General features: G+C 31.3%; 1 pseudogene; it reads right to left on the bottom strand.

The window, feature by feature from the left end:
• LOC120173502 overlaps positions 1 to 14543 on the bottom strand; it is a 34911-nt pseudogene extending 20368 nt beyond the window's left edge.
• Between the last annotated feature and the right edge of the window lie 6987 nt (positions 14544 to 21530).

Below are 21530 nucleotides of genomic sequence, written 5' to 3'. Positions count from 1 at the left end.
CATACCCTCTGCATTTATTAGAATTAATCGTAATTGGAGATAAACAACCTACACCCAATATAATCTTACTCATCAAATGATAATTCCATTCAGGTTCACTAGGAACATAGCCCTTGGAATCTTTATCAAATGTTTACTACCTTCCGCTCACACTTACACTATGACCCACTAGGGTTTACCGCTATCATTTCACTCAAGATTAAATTGAACATAATACTTTTATTTTTTAAAATCTTTCATTTCCTTCTTGAGGAAATCTATATAATTTTTTCGGATCCTTTTAAAATATTCTCATGCAGTTGAAACATTTTCTATCTCAACTATGAAAGTCTAATTAAACGCATCATTTAATAGGAAGACTTGACAACTTTGTAGCGATAACTTCATAGCAGTTAATGCTAAAATTACACTAGTAACCAAGTTTTACTCTTTTTCCTATCATTACGAACTTGACACTTTTCCAAGTTCTCAAGAAGTAATCTTGCTTTTTAAATAATAATTCATTGAAGTATAAAATGGGTAGAAAATCCATTTTCACAAATTACCTTCAAAAAGTAACTCTATTAGGTCTATAAAACTTAACATTTATTCTTAAACAAACTCATAATTAGTTGATCCACAAATAACTCATATTTCTATAAGCTTTTAGCAGTCAATGTATTTACCGCTTACTCATTTCCTCTTACTCAATTTAACAAAACTTTGAACAATTTAATGTTTCACTTAAATATTTCTCAATTATTTAAGCTTACCTGAAGAAATCTCAGAATCATCACTAGATTCAGAAATCTCCTCTATATCCTCATTCGATTCAACTTCTCTTGTAAATCGTTCAAACTTTTTAATAGATTACTCAAATACTGAAACGTCGTTAAATGCTAGGACATTTCTTCCATAGAATGGAGGAAAATCCCTAGCAACTTCTACCCTTGTACGACATGATACTGAAATCATGTTGGATTCTCTTGGGTTGATTTTGATGTCGACCTTCTTTTCAATATCATATACTTTCTTACCTTTGTCCTTAATTTCTAACATCTATTAGGACATACATAAGAATAACACTAAAGTTAATAAAGAGTGACATCAATCACACTCTAATTGACACCATATCAGTAACTTTGACAATCTTAATGGCATGTAACCCTTTTGCTCAATTCAATTAAACCCTGTTTCAACTAAAAATCAGCTAAACCTGTAGCTCTGATACCAATAAATATAACATCCGTCTCCTGTATACTTTTACGTACATGAGATATAAATGTCATATCACTTTTAAAACAATTTTTCATTTGAAAACCCGTAAAATTTTGTTTCAAAATTTAAACTAAAACATTTTAGTACCATCATAAAACAATTGTTGAAATATACTACCAAAATTTCCACATTACATACTTCCCAGAGCATTTGTCTTAAATTTGATTACATGCCAGCAGTGTTCAAACTAAAAATGATTTTCCTACTGTTATTGATGAGAGTCAACCTTAGATTTATGATAGCTGCTACTGCACCCTGTATCCAACTAGTCTTTTCTTTTACCTACGTGTGAAATCAACACACGTTAAGTATTTACTTAGTGAGGCATAATATTATAAAAAAACTGAAATTTATACATACATATCTAATGACGAATTAAATCGTATATTCCATAAGGATCAAATCAATCATTCTCAGTTCAACCAAATTTCTTTTATACACACATCGAATTTATTCTTAGTAGGTCCAGCCTACTTATCCTTCTGTATATTCTTCCCAATTATTCTTTATTTGCCCTATGTACCTTAAATGAGAAAGTAATGCACATGTATTGTACCAAAGTGCCAATTAGTCCTTTATCTTTTGTAATTATCATGAGTGGCACCTTATACACCATTAATATATCATTATGTATTTTCATTTGTGGCATCATTTCATGCCAATTATGCACTGTATATATATATATATATATATGGCATTCTTCCATACCAATTATGCGTGGTTATACATTTCCATTTATGACATCATTTCATATCAATTAGCACGAGTAAGCAATTAGTCCTTCATCTAACATGCATTATTGACATCTTTCTGCCAAATGAACCGTTAGAAATTTAGTCTTTTACCCAAAGGTATTTAACCTTTCATCTAACTGGCATAATTGACACTTTTCTGCCAAAGGCACATTTAGACTTTTAGTCTTTTACTCAAAGGTATTTAATCTTTCATCTAACTGGCATAATTGACACCTTTCTGTCAAATGCAATTCTAGGCCATTAATCTTTTACTCAAAGATATTTAACCTTTCATCTAACTGGCATAATTGACATCTTTCTGTCAAATGCAAATCTAGGCCATTAATATTTTACTCAAAGGTATTTAACCTTTCATCTAACTGACATAATTGACATCTTTATGTCAAATGCACAGCTAGGCCATTAATCTTTTACTCAAAGGTATTTAACCTTTCATCTAATTGGCATAAGTGACACATTTCTGTCAAATGCACAACTAGGTCATTAATATTTTATTTTAGAACAGATCATACTCTAATAATTATTCATATTATCAATTAACTATTTAATTTCATTATAAATTTATAATTTACACTTGTATGGCTAATATAGTCATTCCCCAAACATTACTATAATTTACATGGGTTGCACAAGCACTACCTATACGAAAATTCATAAACTTATTATGAATTTCTTAGTTTTGCACACATAGTGCCCATAAGGGATTTCATAAACTTATTATGAATTTGTTAGTTTTTGCACACAAAGTGCCCATACGGAAATTCATAAACTTATTATGAATTTCTTAGTTTTTGCACACCTAGTGCCATTTGGTAATCACCATACAAATATCAAGCAACATATATTTATAACTATCATAACATATAAGTACCTAATAAATGCACTCACCTGGCTTGCCTCGTGATTATATCCAAAATGCAAATCTGATTACTCAGCTACTTTGCTTTTGCATTTCGTTTTGCTTGACTCTGGAGTTTGATTTTGATCTACTCAAGCATCCATTCAAGATACGTACAATATCAAATGTTAGTATATTTCCTAACATTTATACTTTAATAATATTCACAAGTACTATTATTTACATTTCTAAATCAATTTCAACCTATCTTATAGTTCCAGGCTCAATAGTATCGATACCCCTACCATGGTATCTATACTTCTATACTATGATACCGATACCTTTCTCTCAGTATCGATACTACTACACTATGGTACCGATACTCCCTTTCAATATCGATATCATTTTGACATTCTGTTATCCATGGTATCGATACTTTACCTTGTAGTATCGATACCCCATTAGTATCGATACCATTTGCATCGGTACTGATATTGTTCGTCATATTTCTGCCTATTTAAGCCTATAGTATCATTACTTTTCTATCAGTACCGATACCCTTACCCAGATTTTCCATTTTTCAGCCTGATTCTTACCCAAATTTGGTCAAATTTCCTTAGGTTTACACCAAACAATAGTATTAAACTCTTCTTTACTTATCCTTACTAACTTTCCTTTATTTAGCTTCTTAAAACATCTAAAATCTCCCAAGAACATTTCAATCTAACAATCACACCACTTTTTCTAACATGTTTTTACTCATATCTAAAGCTTCTAATCTCTTATTTACTTCTTTTACAATTCAAATATACTTATAAACATCATTAAAAACTCATATTCCAACATATCCTTCAAAAACCCATTTTGTCTAATCTCTAATAACCCATCCATCTCCTAGTTTTAACCTCATTTGGCCCTTCCTTAAGCTTACATATCACTTAAGATTATAATAACAAACCATATTCGAAAGGAAAAACTAATTAAATGAGATTTATCTTTTTCTATTGAGAAGAGTACCACCTAAGGGAATAAGAAGAAGAGGAGTAATTAACTTCCCTTTCATCTTTTCCCATATTAAATCCCTAATAAGGATATGTATTTTAAATTCATTTTATTCCAAATGACTAAAATGCCCTTTTAATAATCAATTGTTACAATTTAGTCTAAACCACTATTCCAAATCATTTCTCATCATTTATCATTTAATCAAATAAATCTTCACATTTTAAATATTTTCAATAAAGTCACTTACCTGATATTTGGGGTATTACAATTCTCCCCCTTAAGAAAATGCATCTGATCAGTAATTTATAAGCAACGACACATGAAAAACATTATAATTCTTGTCCATTTCGAGAGGCAAAGCTAACAGATAAAATATCATATGGTTAAATAAATTCTCAGACTCAGCCCAAACCGCAATACTTCCTTCCAAGGTGATACTTTTAGAAAAACTTTATCATCTTCTTGCTATTTAATCTCTTTTCTCTTTAGATCAGCATAATACTTTTGTTAATCTGAAGCTATTTTAAATTTATCTTGGGTGACTTTCATTTTATATTCCATTTCTTTCATTAAGTCAGGGCCAACTAGATTTAGATCTTTTAACTCAAACCAATTTAATGGTGTTCAACCTTTTCTCCCATATAAAGCTTCGTATACAACATCTTGATGTTCGATTAATAATTGTTATTGTAAACAATTCTTCTAAAAGCAATTATTTTCCCATGACCCTTTGGAATCAATTACATATGCCCTCCATATACCTTCTAATATCAGAATAGTTTGGTATCCAAGTTCTTCTCTCAAAGAGTCTTATTTAACTGCAAAAAAATATATGCCTAACCATATCGATTTATCTTTCTTTTTGCTAATAACACAATTACTTCCCAAGATGAAATACTCGTGTTGATAAAACTTTGATCAACCAACTCTTATAATTGAGCCCCTAATTCTCTTAACTCGTTTAAATCATTAGATATTAAATCATAGAATTATGTTCAATGCCTTAATAACCATCAACTTTAAATTTCCACCTCTCGATCTAGAGGTAATTCCAAGAATTTATCTTAAAAGAAATCTATAAATTCCCAAGTTTGTGAAATTAATAGACAATTCTACTTTAATTAATTGAGTATCTATCACATCAGCCAGAAAAACTATATATATATATATATCTGACATCATTTTCTTCACAATCATTATCGATATCACCTTGAGCGATGATTTTACTTTCTCACCAAAAACTATAATTTCCATACCCTCTGCATTTATTAGAATTAATCGTAATTGGAGATAAACAACCTACACCCAATATAATCTTACTCATCAAATGATAATTCCATTCAGGTTCACTAGGAACATAGCCCTTGGAATCTTTATCAAATGTTTACTACCTTCCGCTCACACTTACACTATGACCCACTAGGGTTTACCGCTATCATTTCACTCAAGATTAAATTGAACATAATACTTTTATTTTTTAAAATCTTTCATTTCCTTCTTGAGGAAATCTATATAATTTTTTCGGATCCTTTTAAAATATTCTCATGCAGTTGAAACATTTTCTATCTCAACTATGAAAGTCTAATTAAACGCATCATTTAATAGGAAGACTTGACAACTTTGTAGCGATAACTTCATAGCAGTTAATGCTAAAATTACACTAGTAACCAAGTTTTACTCTTTTTCCTATCATTACGAACTTGACACTTTTCCAAGTTCTCAAGAAGTAATCTTGCTTTTTAAATAATAATTCATTGAAGTATAAAATGGGTAGAAAATCCATTTTCACAAATTACCTTCAAAAAGTAACTCTATTAGGTCTATAAAACTTAACATTTATTCTTAAACAAACTCATAATTAGTTGATCCACAAATAACTCATATTTCTATAAGCTTTTAGCAGTCAATGTATTTACCGCTTACTCATTTCCTCTTACTCAATTTAACAAAACTTTGAACAATTTAATGTTTCACTTAAATATTTCTCAATTATTTAAGCTTACCTGAAGAAATCTCAGAATCATCACTAGATTTAGAAATCTCCTCTATATCCTCATTCGATTCAACTTCTCTTGTAAATCGTTCAAACTTTTTAATAGATTCCTCAAATGCTGAAACGTCGTTAAACGCTAGGACATTTCTTCCATAGAATGGAGGAAAATCCCTAGCAACTTCTACCCTTGTACGACATGATACTGAAATCATGTTGGATTCTCTTGGGTTGATTTTGATGTCGACCTTCTTTTCAATATCATATACTTTCTTACCTTTGTCCTTAATTTCTAACATCTATTAGGACATACATAAGAATAACACTAAAGTTAATAAAGAGTGACATCAATCACACTCTAATTGACACCATATCAGTAACTTTGACAATCTTAATGGCATGTAACCCTTTTGCTCAATTCAATTAAACCCTGTTTCAACTAAAAATCAGCTAAACCTGTAGCTCTGATACCAATAAATATAACATCCGTCTCCTGTATACTTTTACGTACATGAGATATAAATGTCATATCACTTTTAAAACAATTTTTCATTTAAAAACCCGTAAAATTTTGTTTCAAAATTTAAACTAAAACATTTTAGTACCATCATAAAACAATTGTTGAAATATACTACCAAAATTTCCACATTACATACTTCCCAGAGCATTTGTCTTAAATTTGATTACATGCCAGCAGTGTTCAAACTAAAAATGATTTTCCTACTGTTATTGATGAGAGTCAACCTTAGATTTATGATAGCTGCTGCTGCACCCTGTATCCAACTAGTCTTTTCTTTTACCTACGTGTGAAATCAACACACGTTAAGTATTTACTTAGTGAGCCATAATATTATAAAAAAATTGAAATTTATACATACATATCTAATGACGAATTAAATCGTATATTCCATAAGGATCAAATCAATCATTCTCAGTTCAACCAAATTTCTTTTATACACACATCGAATTTATTCTTAGTAGGTCCAGCCTACTTATCCTTCTGTATATTCTTCCCAATTATTCTTTATTTGCCCTATGTACCTTAAATGAGAAAGTAATGCACATGTATTGTACCAAAGTGCCAATTAGTCCTTTATCTTTTGTAATTATCATGAGTGGCACCTTATACACCATTAATATATCATTATGTATTTTCATTTGTGGCATCATTTCATGCCAATTATGCACTGTTTATATATATATATATATATATATATATATATATATATATATATATATATATATGGCATTCTTCCATACCAATTATGTGTGGTTATACATTTCCATTTATGACATCATTTCATATTAATTAGCACGAGTAAGCAATTAGTCCTTCATCTAACATGCATTATTGACATCTTTCTGCCAAATGAACCGTTAGAAATTTAGTCTTTTACCCAAAGGTATTTAACCTTTCATCTAACTGGCATGATTGACACTTTTCTGCCAAAGGCACATTTAGACTTTTAGTCTTTTACTCAAAGGTATTTAATCTTTCATCTAACTGGCATAATTGACACCTTTCTGTCAAATGCAAATCTAGGCCATTAATCTTTTACTCAAAGATATTTAACCTTTCATCTAACTGGCATAATTGACATCTTTCTGTCAAATGCACATCTAGGCCATTAATCTTTTACTCAAAGGTATTTAACCTTTCATCTAACTGGCATAATTGACACATTTCTGTCAAATGCACAGCTTGACCATTAATCTTTTACTCAAAGGTATTTAACCTTTCATCTAACTGGCATAACTGACACATTTCTATCAAATGCATAGCTAGGCCATTAATCTTTTACTCAAATGTATTTAACCTTTAATCTAACTAGCATAATTGACCTCTTTTTGTCAAATACACGACTAGACCATTAATCTTTTACTCAAAGGTATTTAACATTTCATCTAACTTGCATAATTGATACATTTCTGTCAAATGCACAGCTAGGCCATTAATCTTTTTCTCAAAGGTATTTAACATTTCATTTAACTGGCATAATGACACCTTTTTGTCAAATGTACAACTAGGCCATTAATCTTTTATTTTAGAACAGATCCTACTCTAATAATTATTCATATTATCAATTAACTATTTAATTTCATTATAAATTTTATAGTTTACACCTGTAGTGCCAATACAATCATTCCTCAAACCTTACTATAATTTACATGGGTTGTACACCCACTAGCCATATGTAAATTCATAAATTTATTATGAATTTCTTAGTTTTGCACACATAGTTCCCATAAGGAATTTCATAAACTTATTATGTCTTAGTTTTTTCACACAAAGTGCCCATACATAAATTCATAAACCTATTACGAATTTCTTAATTTTTGCACACCTCGTCCCATTTGGTAATCACCATACGTATATTAAGCAACATACATTTATAACTACAATAACATATAAGTACCTAAAAATTGCACTCACCTGGCTTGCCTCGTGATTATATCCAAAATGCAAATCTGATTACTCAACTACTTTGCTTTTGTCTTTCGTTTTGCTTGACTTGGGAGTTTGATTTCGATCTACTCAAGCATCTGTTAAAGATATGTACAATATCAAATCTTAGTATAATTCCTAACACTTATACTTTAATAATATTCACAAGTACTATTATTTACATTTCTATAACAATTTCAACCTATCTTATAGTTACAGGCTCAATAGTATCGATACCCCTACCATGGTATCAATACTTCTATACTATGGCATCGTTACCTTTCTCTCAGTATTGATACAATTACACTATTTTAAAGATACTCTCTTTCAGTATCAATACTATTTTGACATTCTATTATCCATGGTATCGATACTTTCCCTTGTAGTATCGATACCCCATCAGTATCAATACCACTTGCATCGGTACCGATAATGTTCATTACATTTCTACCCATTTAAGCCTATAGTATCAGTACTGTTTTATCAGTACCGATACCCTTACCCAGATTTCTATTTTTCAGCCCGATTCTTACCTAAATTTGGTCAAATTTCCTTAGGTTTACACCCAACAATAGTATTAAACTCTTCTTTACTTATCCTTACTTACTTTCCTTTATTTAGCTTCTTAAAACATCTAAAATCTCTAAAGAACATTTCAATCTAAGAATGACACCACTTTTTCTAATATGTTTTTACTCATATCTAAAGCTTATAATTTTTTATTTACTTCTTTAACAAGTCAAATATACTGATAAACATCACTAAAAACTCATATTCCAACATATCCTTCAAAAACCCATTTTCTCTAATCTCTAATAACTCATCCATCTCCTAGTTTTAACCTCATTTGGCCCTTCCTTAAGCTAACATATCACTTAAGGTTGTAATAACAAACCATATTTGAAAGAAAAAACTAATTAAATGAGATTTACCTTTTGCTATAGAGAAGAGTACCACCCACAAGAAGAGGAAGAAGATGAGTAATTAACTTCCCTTTCCTCTTTTTCCCTATTAAATCAATAATAAGGATATGTATTTTAAATTCATTTTATTTTAAATGACCAAAATGCCCTGTTAATCATTCATTGTTACAATTTAGTCTAAACCACTATACTAAATCATTTCTCATCTCTTATCATTTAATCAAATAAATCCACACATTTTAAATCTTTTCAATAAAGTAACTGACCTGATATTTGGGCTATTACACCATACGAATTATGGAAAGGTCAGAAACGTTCATATGAACATTTGAAAATGTGGGGGTGTCTTGCCAAGGTAATGACCCAATTACCAAAGTAAATGAAAATAAGTCCTAAAATGTGGATTGTATTTTCATATGCTATGCATAACATAGCAATTCATATTGATTTCTTGTGTATGTATCAAATAATCATGAGATTCACAAGAATACGATAATGGAATCAAATATTACATCATTGTTTAAAAATATTTTTCCTTATAAATCTAACGAGGTTGATCAAAGTTTAATAAAATGAACCTTAGAGACTAATAATGAGGATAGTCCAGATGATCAATAAGAGGCTAAAATTGTGATAGAGCCAAGGAGTAAATGGGAAAGGGTTGGAAAATCCTTTGGATTAGACTTCTTAACCTTTATGTTGGAGGTTGAACCTCAAATGCATAATGAAGCTATACAATCCTCTTAAGGCACCTTATGGAAAGAAGTCATTAAGAGCAAAATAGATTCCGTCATGCTGAACCATACGTGGGAATTAGTGGATCTTCCTCCGGGGATTAAACCACTAAATTATAAATGGATTATCAAATAGAAAATGAAAGAAGATGGCACAAATGATAAGTACATGGCTAGGTTGGTAATAAAAGGATACCGAAAAAAGGAAGGCCTTGCCTACTTTGATACATACTTTTTTGTATCAAGAATAACATCTATAAGAATGATACTCACAATTACCACTTTACAAAATATAAAAGTACATCAAATGGATGTTAAAACAACTTTCCTGAATGGGGATCTTAACAAAGAAATTTATGTGGAATAACCTAAGGGTCATGTAGTTGTAGGTCAAGAAAGGAAAGTCTATAAGTTGGTAAAGTCTTTGTATGAACTTAAACAAGCACCAAAATAATGCATGAGAAGTTCCATAGTGTCATGATGACAAATGGCTTCAAGATAAATGAGTGTGAAAAATGTGTATATGTCAAAACTATAAACATATGATATGTGATTCTATGCTTTTATGTTGATGATATAGTATTGGGAGTAACAGTGAAATGGTAAAACGTACTAAAGACATGTTAAATTCAAGATTTTACATGAAAGATATGGGATCAGTCGATACAATTCTAGGCATCCAATTTAAAAGGTCATCTAAAGGCCTTATTCTAACACAGTCACACTATATGGACAAGATCCTTGAGAAATTTAACAAGGATGATTCTGGTATGGCTATAACTCCAATAGACTCATGTGTACATTTGTCTAAAAATCAAGGTGAAAGTGTTCACCAGGTGGAATATGCAAGGGTCATAGGCCACTTAATGTATCTCATGAGTTATACGAGACCAGACATCGCTTTTACTGTGAGTAGTCTAAGCGAATTCATGAGCAATACAGGTGAAAATTACTAGAAAGTGATTAAAAGGATACTGAGATATTTTATATATACTCGGGATTATGGGTTGCATTATTCCAGAGATCCTATGGTCTTATAATGATACAATGATGCTAGTTGGATATAATATTTAGGATACCAAAGGAACAAGTGGATATGTATTCACCTTAGGAGGAGGAGTTGTGTCTTGGAAATCCTCAAGACAAACGATTATAACTAAATCCACAATGGAATATGAGCTTGTAGCTTTAGATTAATCTGGAGAAGAAGTGAAATAGTTTCAGAACTTTCATGAGGATATTTCTGAGTGGCCAAAACATGTGCCCACAGTATATATATACTGTGAAAACCAAGCAAAAATTACTAGAGCACATAATTTTATGTATAATGGTAAGTCGAGACGTATGCGTCTTCGACACAATACCATTAGACAACTGATCTCAAATGGAGTTATCTCTATTGATTATGTAAAATTAAAGGATAACATGTCGGATCTGCTAACCAAAAGGTTAAATCAAGATCAAGTTGAGAAAACATCTAGAGGCATGAGACTAAAGCCCATGAAATTTAAAGGTGTTATGTGAAGAAAAACCCTACCTTTTTTCTGGAGATCCCAAGATCTAGGTTTAAATGGACAACCTAATTGTATAACATGTGTACAGCCACTATGTGGGTTTTTATCCCAAGTCCGTTCATATTATGTAAACAGTTATCAAAGTGGTATAGGCTAAGCTATGCTTTTAATGACCATTGTGTGATGCGGTGAGCCGAGCAACATAAGTCACTTATGTGTGAATGAAATGGGGCCGCTTCAAAGAGACTATTGGGCATAGTTTTTTCAAACTCTTGCAGAACCAGGTGGTGTTCATGGCTTTAGGAACATACCCATGAGATCTAAATTCTTGTGAGATGGGTAGTTTTGTGAAGTATGTCATCGTTTACACAAACGACAGAATAGTTCAAGGACATTGCGTCTACTGTTTAACCAGTAAAGTAAATATACTTTCACAAGGGAAGGTTCAAAGGAGGAAACTTACCTATCATATGCAAATATCGGTCATAGAGGCTATCACCACTTTGAGTCAAAATGTTTTGATTAAATCATCAATTTCATTCATGTAGGGGATTATTGGAAAATAGAGTGAATTACATGGATGTATTTAATATTTATCTTAAATTCAGAGTCCTTTGTAAATTAAATAATATTTATTTAATTTGAATGATAAAAGAAGGGTTTATATGTTTAATATTTTAAATTAAAATATATTATTATATGTTTAAACTTAGTTATTAAAAGATATATGGTTGGAGTAAATCTCTCATATTTAATATTTTAAATTTAAAAGATATTATTATCTTTTTAAATGTAGATATTAAAAGAGATTTAGATGGAGTAAAACTCTTTTGAAATTTCCCTATAAATACTGAGAAAACCTCTCAGTTTTTCATATCTCAGAATTCAAGAAGTTTTCTTCTCTTGAAAATATTTTCTATATTTCTTAGAAAATATTCTTTTATCCCTTAGTTTTTTCGGTGATAGTCGAAGGCATGTAAAGTTCGTGATCTCTACTGTTGTGCTACTGTAGTTGATAATCAAGTTGTTATATACTGGAGATAGATGACCAAAAGATCTCGAGCACCAACGAGTGGCCTAAAATCTATCATAAGGAAACTGTGTAGCAACATGCCTCAACTAAATCCGATCATAAGATCAAATATAAAAAGTATTTTATTTCTTTTTGATTTTCTTTTATTTATAAAGAATTTGATTACTTCTTTTACTTTTTTTTATGTTCCATTACTGTCTCAAATTTTTACCCTCGGATAACATATAGTCTACACTATTAGTTGACTTGTCTTCTCCCTCAAATATCTTTCTAAGATAACCCAACCAAACTACTTCTTGTATATCTCATCAAAAGCTTCATTGAAATTCTTCAGACTTTTCGTTACAAGATCACGAGAAGTGGCATAACCACCTTAGAACAAAATTAAACCTTCCCGACTCAAATAACCTCGGAGTTTCCCTCAACTCTCTTAAGAAGTTAGTGAAGTAGTACTCCTTGTATTGTTCATTTTTTTCAACCAAGAATCTCTCATGAGCTCCCCTAGTCTTGTCCCTTTAACTATTTGTATAAATGTCAGTGGCTATTCATGCCAAACAGATAGGACAAGGTAGCATCATCATACACCTTTACCCATGTTTCCAAATTCAAATCAATGGTCTTAATTACTTTCAAAACCTTGTTAACAAGAATTCTTTCTTGGAATCTTTTAATCTTCCAAGTTCGGTGAATAAAAATAACTTAAGTTAGAATTGGCTTATAATCATCACCAAGAAGTTTATTGCAGCAATCGGTTATAAAAATCACAACTTTTTGAACACTACCATCCTGAGGAGGTGGACTTTGCCTCTGTAATTCCACCTGAACAAAGAGTTCCCAAAAAATCTCAATTGCACCGTCGATCACCCTCCCAATGAGATCTCTTTTTATATTTTGTATATCAACACATGCTTCTCCCCCAAAGAGTCGGTTGAAGTATTATCTCAATTTTCTCAGTGATGAAAATAAGTCCAACAACTTCAGACACTTAATAGGATATTTCTTACTTTTTGTAACAATCTTCCTAAACTAAACAAAAGCAAGAATACTAGCTTTAGCATCTATTTTCGAGAAACATCCCATCCTAAAATCTGTACCAATCCTTTCAAAAACATCATTGAAAATTTTAAACTCGGCCTCAATGAAATGTTTTTCAAAAAAATGAAATTTTAGATTAATTTCATGCTAATTTATCCTTAATTTAAGCTTAAATAAATATTAAATTCATTTAATTAGGAAAAGACCAATTTACACTAATGAAACTTCATATTTACCATCAAACCAAGCCACATCAACCTTATCATATTCCAAAAGTCAAAGATGAACAAATTAATTTACCCTTTTCCAATTTAACCAAGCATATTTCCAAAAATTTCAATCTTGTCACTTAAATCCAAAGATCCAAATTAAACATGGAAATAAATCTTCAAATCCAATGGTTTATATTATTTTCCATCATTTTAAAATGTAGAAATAATACTTTTAAGCCTAATTTATCATCTTTCAAATTTTCCCAAAATTTATATTCGATTTAATTTACCGATTATTACCGAAATTTAACCCCTTTCTACTTTTTAACATAATTTTTGGATCAAGAATCTTATTTCCATAAAACTCCACATTCAAGAGTAAATTATCAATTTAAGGGATAAAAATTATTTTTTAGAAAATTATCACTTAGGTCCTTAAACTTTTCTCTAAGTTAAACTTTGGTTATTAAACTTTTAAATTTTAGGTTTTGGTCACTAAACCAAAATTTGGGATATTACAATTATCCCCCTAAAAAATTTCATACTCAAATTTTAATACTTACCTGCTGTAAAGAGCTGCGGATATTGCTTTTTCATGTATTCATCTCTTTCCCAAGTAGCTTCGTCGACCTTGTGATTCCGCCAAAGCACTTTGACCAAAAGAATCGTCTTGTTCCTTAGTTCCTTGACTTCACGACCTAATATCTTTATTGGTTCTTCTTCATAAGTCATATATGGTCGAATCTCAATCTCCTCTGGTGTAATGACATGTAAATGATCTGATCGATACTTCTTGAGCATTGACACATGAAAAAAATTATGAATTTTGTCAATTTCTAGAGGTAACGCCAACTAGTAATCCATTGGTCGAACTATCTTTAAAATCTCATAAGTTCCAATGAATCTTGGACTTAACTTTCCTTTGCGCCCAAATCGTAATATCTTTTTTCATAGTGATACTTTGAGAAATACTTTATCACCTTCTTGAAATTCGATCTCTTTCATTTTCAAGTTTGCATAAGACTTCTATCGATCGGATGCTATCTTGATATTATCTTTTATTTTCCTCACTTTATGCTTTACCTCTTTCAATAAATCTGGGCCAACTAGATCCATATCCTTTAACTCTATCTAATTCAATGGTGTTCGACACCTTCTCTCGTATAAGGCTTCTAACGGAGCCATCTTGATGCTTGACTGATAGCTTCTATTGTAGGTGAATTCTGCTAAAGGCAAATAGTTTTCCCATGATCCTTTAAACTCAATCGCACATGCCCTCAGTATATCTTCTAAGATATGAATAGTCTGCTCGAAATTTCTATTAGTTTACAAATGAAAAGTCGTGCTAAAATTTAATCGAGTACCCAAAGCTTCGTGCAATGACTTCCAAAACCTCAAAGTAAACCTTAGATCCCTGTCGTATATTATCAATACAGGCACACCATACAACCAAACTATTTCTTTTATATACAACTCAACATACCTATCCAATGAGTAATCCATTCTCACTGGAATGAAATGTGTCGACTTGGTTAACATGTCCACTATCACCCAAATGGAGCCCTTCTTATTAGGCGTCAAATGTAGCCTTGTAACAAAATCAATAGTGACTTATTCCCACTTCCACTCTAGAATGCAAATCATATGTAGCAATACCAAAGGCACTTGATGTTTAGATTTTACTTGTTGACATGTCAAGCATGTAGCAATAAACTCAGTGATGGCTCTTTTCATTCCTGTCCACTAATATCGACTCTTTAGATCCTGTTACATCTTGTTCCATCCTAGATATCATCAGCGAGCTATAATGTGCCTCAGAAAGAATATATTTCTTCAACTTATCATCATGTGGAATGTATATTTTTCCTCGGTAATATAGACATCCATCAGACTTGACTTCAAAGTCTTTAGTCTCACTTTTTTCCACTTGTGCAATCCTTTCCAAGCATTTCTTATCTTTCTTTTGTATCTCTTTTATCCAATCTAAAAGCATTTATCCTTAATTCAGCCAACAGTGCACCATTTTCTTTTAAAAACAATCACAAATTGAAAACTCACAAAGTTGTAAAAGTCTTTGGATTAAGTCATCTGCTACGACATTCGTCTTCCCCGAATGATAGTCAATGACCAAATCATAGTCCTTTAAGAGTTATATCCATCTTCTTTATCTCAAGTTTAGTTCCTTTTGAGTCAACATATACTTTAGACTTTTATGATCCATGTATATGTAGCATCGTGCACCATACAGATAATGACGATAAATCTTAAGCGCAAACAAAAATACACCAATTCAAGATCACATGTCAGATAATTCCTTTTGTGAGTCTTTAGCTGTCAGGAAGCATACGCTACAACCTTTCCTTCTTGCGTAAGTAAATATCCTAAGCCATTATGAGATGCATTAATGTACAGTGCATAATCTTTACCAGATTCTGGTTGAACTAGCACTAGTGCTTTCGTTAAGATTTTCTTTAGTGTTTCAAAACTTTCTTGACATTTTTTCCCAAAAAATGGAACATATTTCCTTAGAAGTTTAGTCATACTTCATAGAAAAGTTCTTAAAGAACCTTCGATAATAACCATCAAGTCTTAAGAAGCGTTAAACCTTTGTAATATTCTTTGGGGTTTCCATTCTACTATAGCCTAAACTTTCTTAGGATCAACCCTTATGCCTTCTACCAAGACCGCAAGACCAAGAAAAGAAACTTATGGTAGCCAAAATTCACACTTTAACAACTTGGCATACAACTTTTTATCCTTTAGAATCTCAATAATAGTACGATGATGAGCATCGTGATATTCCTTTGTCTTCAAGTATACCAGAATATCATCATTAAATACCACCACAAACTGATCCAAGTAAGATTGAAATATTCAGTTCATCAAATCCATAAATGATGTCAGGCATTGGTCAAACCAAATGGCATCACCACGAACTCATAGTGTCTATACCTAGTTCTAAAAGTTGTCTTTTGAATATCTTCCTTTTTAATCTTTAATTGGTGATACCCCGATCAGATATCAATCTTAGAGAAAACTGTTGCAACCTTTAGTTGATCAAACAAATCATCAATTCTCGAAAGGGGATACTTATTCTTTATGGTCACTTTGTTCAACAATCGATAATCTATGCATAATCACATATACCCATCTTTCTTTTTCACGAATAACACCGACGTACCCTAAGGTGAAACACTCAGTCTAATGAATCCTCAATCAAGCAGCTCTTGCACTTGAACCTTTAATTCGTCAAAGTCATCCAATAAGGAGCCATCGATATTGGCGTTGTGCCCAGGAATATATCAATGTCAAACTCCACCTCTCGATCTGGAGGTAATCCAGGTAACTCATCTGGATACTCTCAAACTATTGGAATATCTTCCAACTTAACTTCAGTAGCTCTTTTATTCAACACATTCACTAAAATTGCTTGACATCCTTGTCATAGTAATTTCTTAGCAGAAAAAGTTGAGATCACATCAGACAAGGGATTTACCCTTTCTCCTACGAAGATTACCTTTGATCATTTCGCATATTTTAAAAAAATCTTTTCATATGAAAATCTACCCAACCATATTAGGGAGATAACCAATTCATAACCAACATTATTCCAAATTCCTCAAAAGGTAATTCCAGCAGATTCATAGGAAATTCTACTATATGTATCTTTATCGGACAATTCTTACATATCTGACTAATCCTCGCACTATGGCCCAAAAGATTGATTGCCACAATGTCACTAGAAATAAGATCTAAAGAGATTCTCCTATCTCTAACCAACCTTACACTAATATAAGAGTAAGTAGAACCAACATCTACCAACATAAAAACAAGTTCATCAAATAGATAAAAGGTACATGCAATGATTTCAGGAGCATCACGATCATCGTCAGTCTTGATATGATAAACTCGAGCAATAGTCCTGCCTTCACGATTGGTGCTGCTACTGATTGGTCTGGATAAAGTTCTGAACATTTATTTTTATAATGTGTAGCTTTCTTATAGTGATAGTATTTTTCTGACATGAACTAGCACTGATAAAAATGATTCTTTCCACAATACTCATTATGGTTTAGGACGAAATCCATAACCTTTAGTACCTACAGAAGTTGTATGTGTCTTCTTGGACTTTCCTCCAGAAAATCCATTTTTGATGAAAAATGCTGAGAAGGCATAACTTTTCTACTATTGACCCTTGTTGCGTTTAGAAGATAGCGTAGAAAAAGAATTTCCAAAACTTTTGCTTGACTGAGTCTTTTTCGCCTTCGACTCTTCAAGGTCCACTTTTTCCATAACTTTAGCCTTATTTATTGCTTATTAAAAATCAGTAAAATGATGAGAAATCAGGATCCTTTTATACTGAGGATCTAACCCAGTAACAAACCTATTAATTTTGGCTTTCTCGGTCGAAAGAAACTCCGATGCTAATCGACTCAGCCTATGGAAATCACATTCATGCTTAAAATTGTCCTGCCATACTACTTCAAATTTAACAACTGTGGCATCATTTCATTGATGAACACATCCCCAATGTACTTTTACTTGAATTCACTAAAAAAGAACTCCCATGTAATTTGATTTGGAGGGACTCGTGCAGTAACTGTATTCCACCATACACTGGCTTGTTCCATCAACAAGTACACAACTCCTTCTAGTTTTCCTTGATCATCACAAGGAATGCTTTTCAACATATTCTTAACATCATTCAGCTAGTAATTGGCAGCCATCGGATCTGCATCAGTATCACCTCGAAACTCGGGTGCTCTCATTTTTCTCAATTCTTTTAGAACCGATATTGGTACCCAACTGTTGATAATGTTGTCCAGTGCTTGTAAGAACAACCCCCTATATTGAACATGCATATCCTGTTAATTTTTATTAGGTGGCTCCATATTAGACTAAGCATTAGGTGGATTTTGGTTCACCTAATTACTCCCACTCTGTGCATGAGTAACACGCTCAGCTGCCCTACTCGACTCTTGATGATCTGACATCTAAACACAATCAAATTCATCTAAAATTAGTAAGGAGTAACTTTGATACCAATAAATGTAACACCTACGACCCATATACTTATACCAATACATGTTATAAATGTCACGTTAATTACTCAAAATACTTTTCAACTCAAAAGTGATTAATTTTTTTCTTTTTAATTTTCCAAATTGTATTATTATTATAAAATATTAACTCACATAATATTCAAACATATTATAATATAAAATATGTCCCATCATAGTAGTAATATTAGGTAATACTAACCATAGTAAAGCATAAAAAAGAAGTTTTAGTTTAGTCATTACAAACCAGTTCCAAAATGATTTAACAGAGCAACTAGGACATTTATATAATACATGCCACTAACTAAGTCAAAATCAAATCGAAGAATGTCTTAATGATACTGTAATATACTCCTACATACTTTAGGTTGCTCAGTACTCCTCGATACATTAGGTTGCTCAGTACTCCTTTCTCCTACTCCTGCTTTATTCCTACGGATGAAAATCATCACATGCTAAGTATATGTAATACACCAAAATTTTAATTACTGACCAAAATGTAAATTTTGAAAGTTTGGTAGCCAAATTATAAAATTAGGAAAACTTTAGGGACCAAGTGGTAATTTTCCCAAAAAGAATTTTTATTCCATAAATGGATAGTGTAATCTTGAAAGTGGGGTTTTATTGAAATCAGATTCTTGATCTGGAAATTGTGTTAAAACTAGAAAGTGTTAAAGTCCGGTAAAAAAATCAGTAATCGGATCGAATAGAAATTTTTGAGAAAAATTGAAGGATGATAAATTAAGCTTAAAAATATTATTTCCACATTTTAAAATGATGGAAAATAATATGGATCATTGGATTTGAAGATTTATTTCTATGTTTATTTTGGATTATTAGATCAAAGTGCGAGATTGCAATTTTTGGAAAGTTGCTTGTTAAAATTGGAAAAGGGTAAAAATATTTTTTTCATCTTTGACTTTAGAAGATGATAAGGGTTATGTGTCTTGGTATTATGGTAAATATCAAGTTTCATTAATGGTAAAATGGACATTTCACATTAACTGAATTTTTAATTCATTTAAGCTTAAATAAAGGTTAAATTAACATAAATTCATTAGAAATTTCATGAAAACTTAGCCATTTTCAGCAAACATTTCGTGCTCCCCATGCACAAGGTAAGAGAAATTTTATTTTTCATTTTTGAGCAATTTCCCTTGGATTTTGGATCATGCCGTGAAATAGGTTATCATTTGGTACCATTATTGTTTGCTAATTTGGATTGTGTTCAAAGATCCAAAATTCGAGGGTTTATGTTTATATTAGGTTTTATGGAATTGATTAAGGATGTTGATGTTATTGAGGTTGTAAAATCATTTCCATTGATGATTAAAATCACTTGTTCATGATCATATGAACATATTAAGTTTCGGCCTAACCCTAATCTAGGAAGAAAGATGTTTTTTGATGAAATTAAGTTAGGGTTCTGAGTGTATAGATTTTATAAGGTTGAATCGAAGTTGATTTCATGCTTGAATCGAATCAAAATTGAGTAAAATCATGAAAACCCTAATCTTGAACATACAAAGCATTCGGCCTTGACTATAGAGGATGAGAAAAATTATAGAAAAATTATGTAGGGGCTGGAAATTATGTAGGTTGTATCCTACAAGCCTTATAAAAATTTGGGGACCATTCTAGAATTTTATGAAATTTGGGGACCTAATTTTTAATTATGGAAAAGTTGTGTGTTGTGTAATTTTTCAATAATTGATGTGCTATGCTGGAAATTAATGTTTGAGTGTTGAAATTGAAGTTAGGATGTGAAATTAGATTATTTTGGAAAGCTTGTAAAAGTTGAGGTTTAAATCACAAATATGGAAAGGTTGGGAGCTTAAGTGAAAATATTTTGTGAAGTTGGGATAAAAAGGAACTTGAGCGGCCAATTAAAATTATTAAGGTCAACATTTATCTTGCGACATGGAAATTTTATCGAATAAGCATCGGAAAAATTTGTTAGGAATTTATTTTCCAAAGTATGCATATGTTAGTAAGATTCTAACATTTGGTTTGAATTTGTATATTTTGGTAATGATGCTTATTTAGATTGTGTGTTTGAAATCAAGATCAAGCAATATCAAACCTAAGGAAAAGCTTAAGGATTGAATATAAAATCCTAAGGGAAGTTTGCAAGCTAAGGACACCAGGTGAGTGCAAATTCAATTTGTAATTATGTTATCGAACAAACAATGGCTTGCGATGAGCCAGTGAAGGAGTTACTATGGTAAGGAGTGACTCCTAAAATTTTATGTGATTTGTGATGCATGCATATATGTGCATTTGGTGAGCTAATAGAATTAGTGAAAAAGATCAAAATGCAAATTGGTGAAACCTGCTTAGAATTTATGTTATGGACAGTAAGTTTAGAAAATCTACATAAACTGTACAAAAATGATTAGAGGATGATTTTTACATCGTTGTAATATTATACCAGCATAGTTTTGTTTATAACAAATTGAAACTGATTTCGAGGTGTATACAAAAATATATGAATTTTTAACTAAGAATAGGTCCAAAAATGGGCAGCAGATTCTGCTCGTAATAAATTTTGTTGGTCAACTTTGAAAATTCACCATAAATTGTACAAATAGAAATAGAGGAGTGCCTTACATGGATAGATTTGTATCTGAGTCTAGTTTTCATTGGTATAAATAGAATAATTTTTAAAGGTTTATATTAATACATAATAATATTTCTTTAAAGGTAGTGCAAAATTGTCTGAATATGA

Source organism: Hibiscus syriacus, unplaced genomic scaffold (genome assembly GCF_006381635.1).
Source record: "Hibiscus syriacus cultivar Baekdansim isolate YM2019G1 unplaced genomic scaffold, ASM638163v2 tig00111954_pilon, whole genome shotgun sequence".
Lineage (NCBI taxonomy): Eukaryota > Viridiplantae > Streptophyta > Magnoliopsida > Malvales > Malvaceae > Hibiscus > Hibiscus syriacus.
Note: the sequence above shows the minus strand (reverse complement) of the source record. Positions and strands in the feature narration are given on the sequence as shown.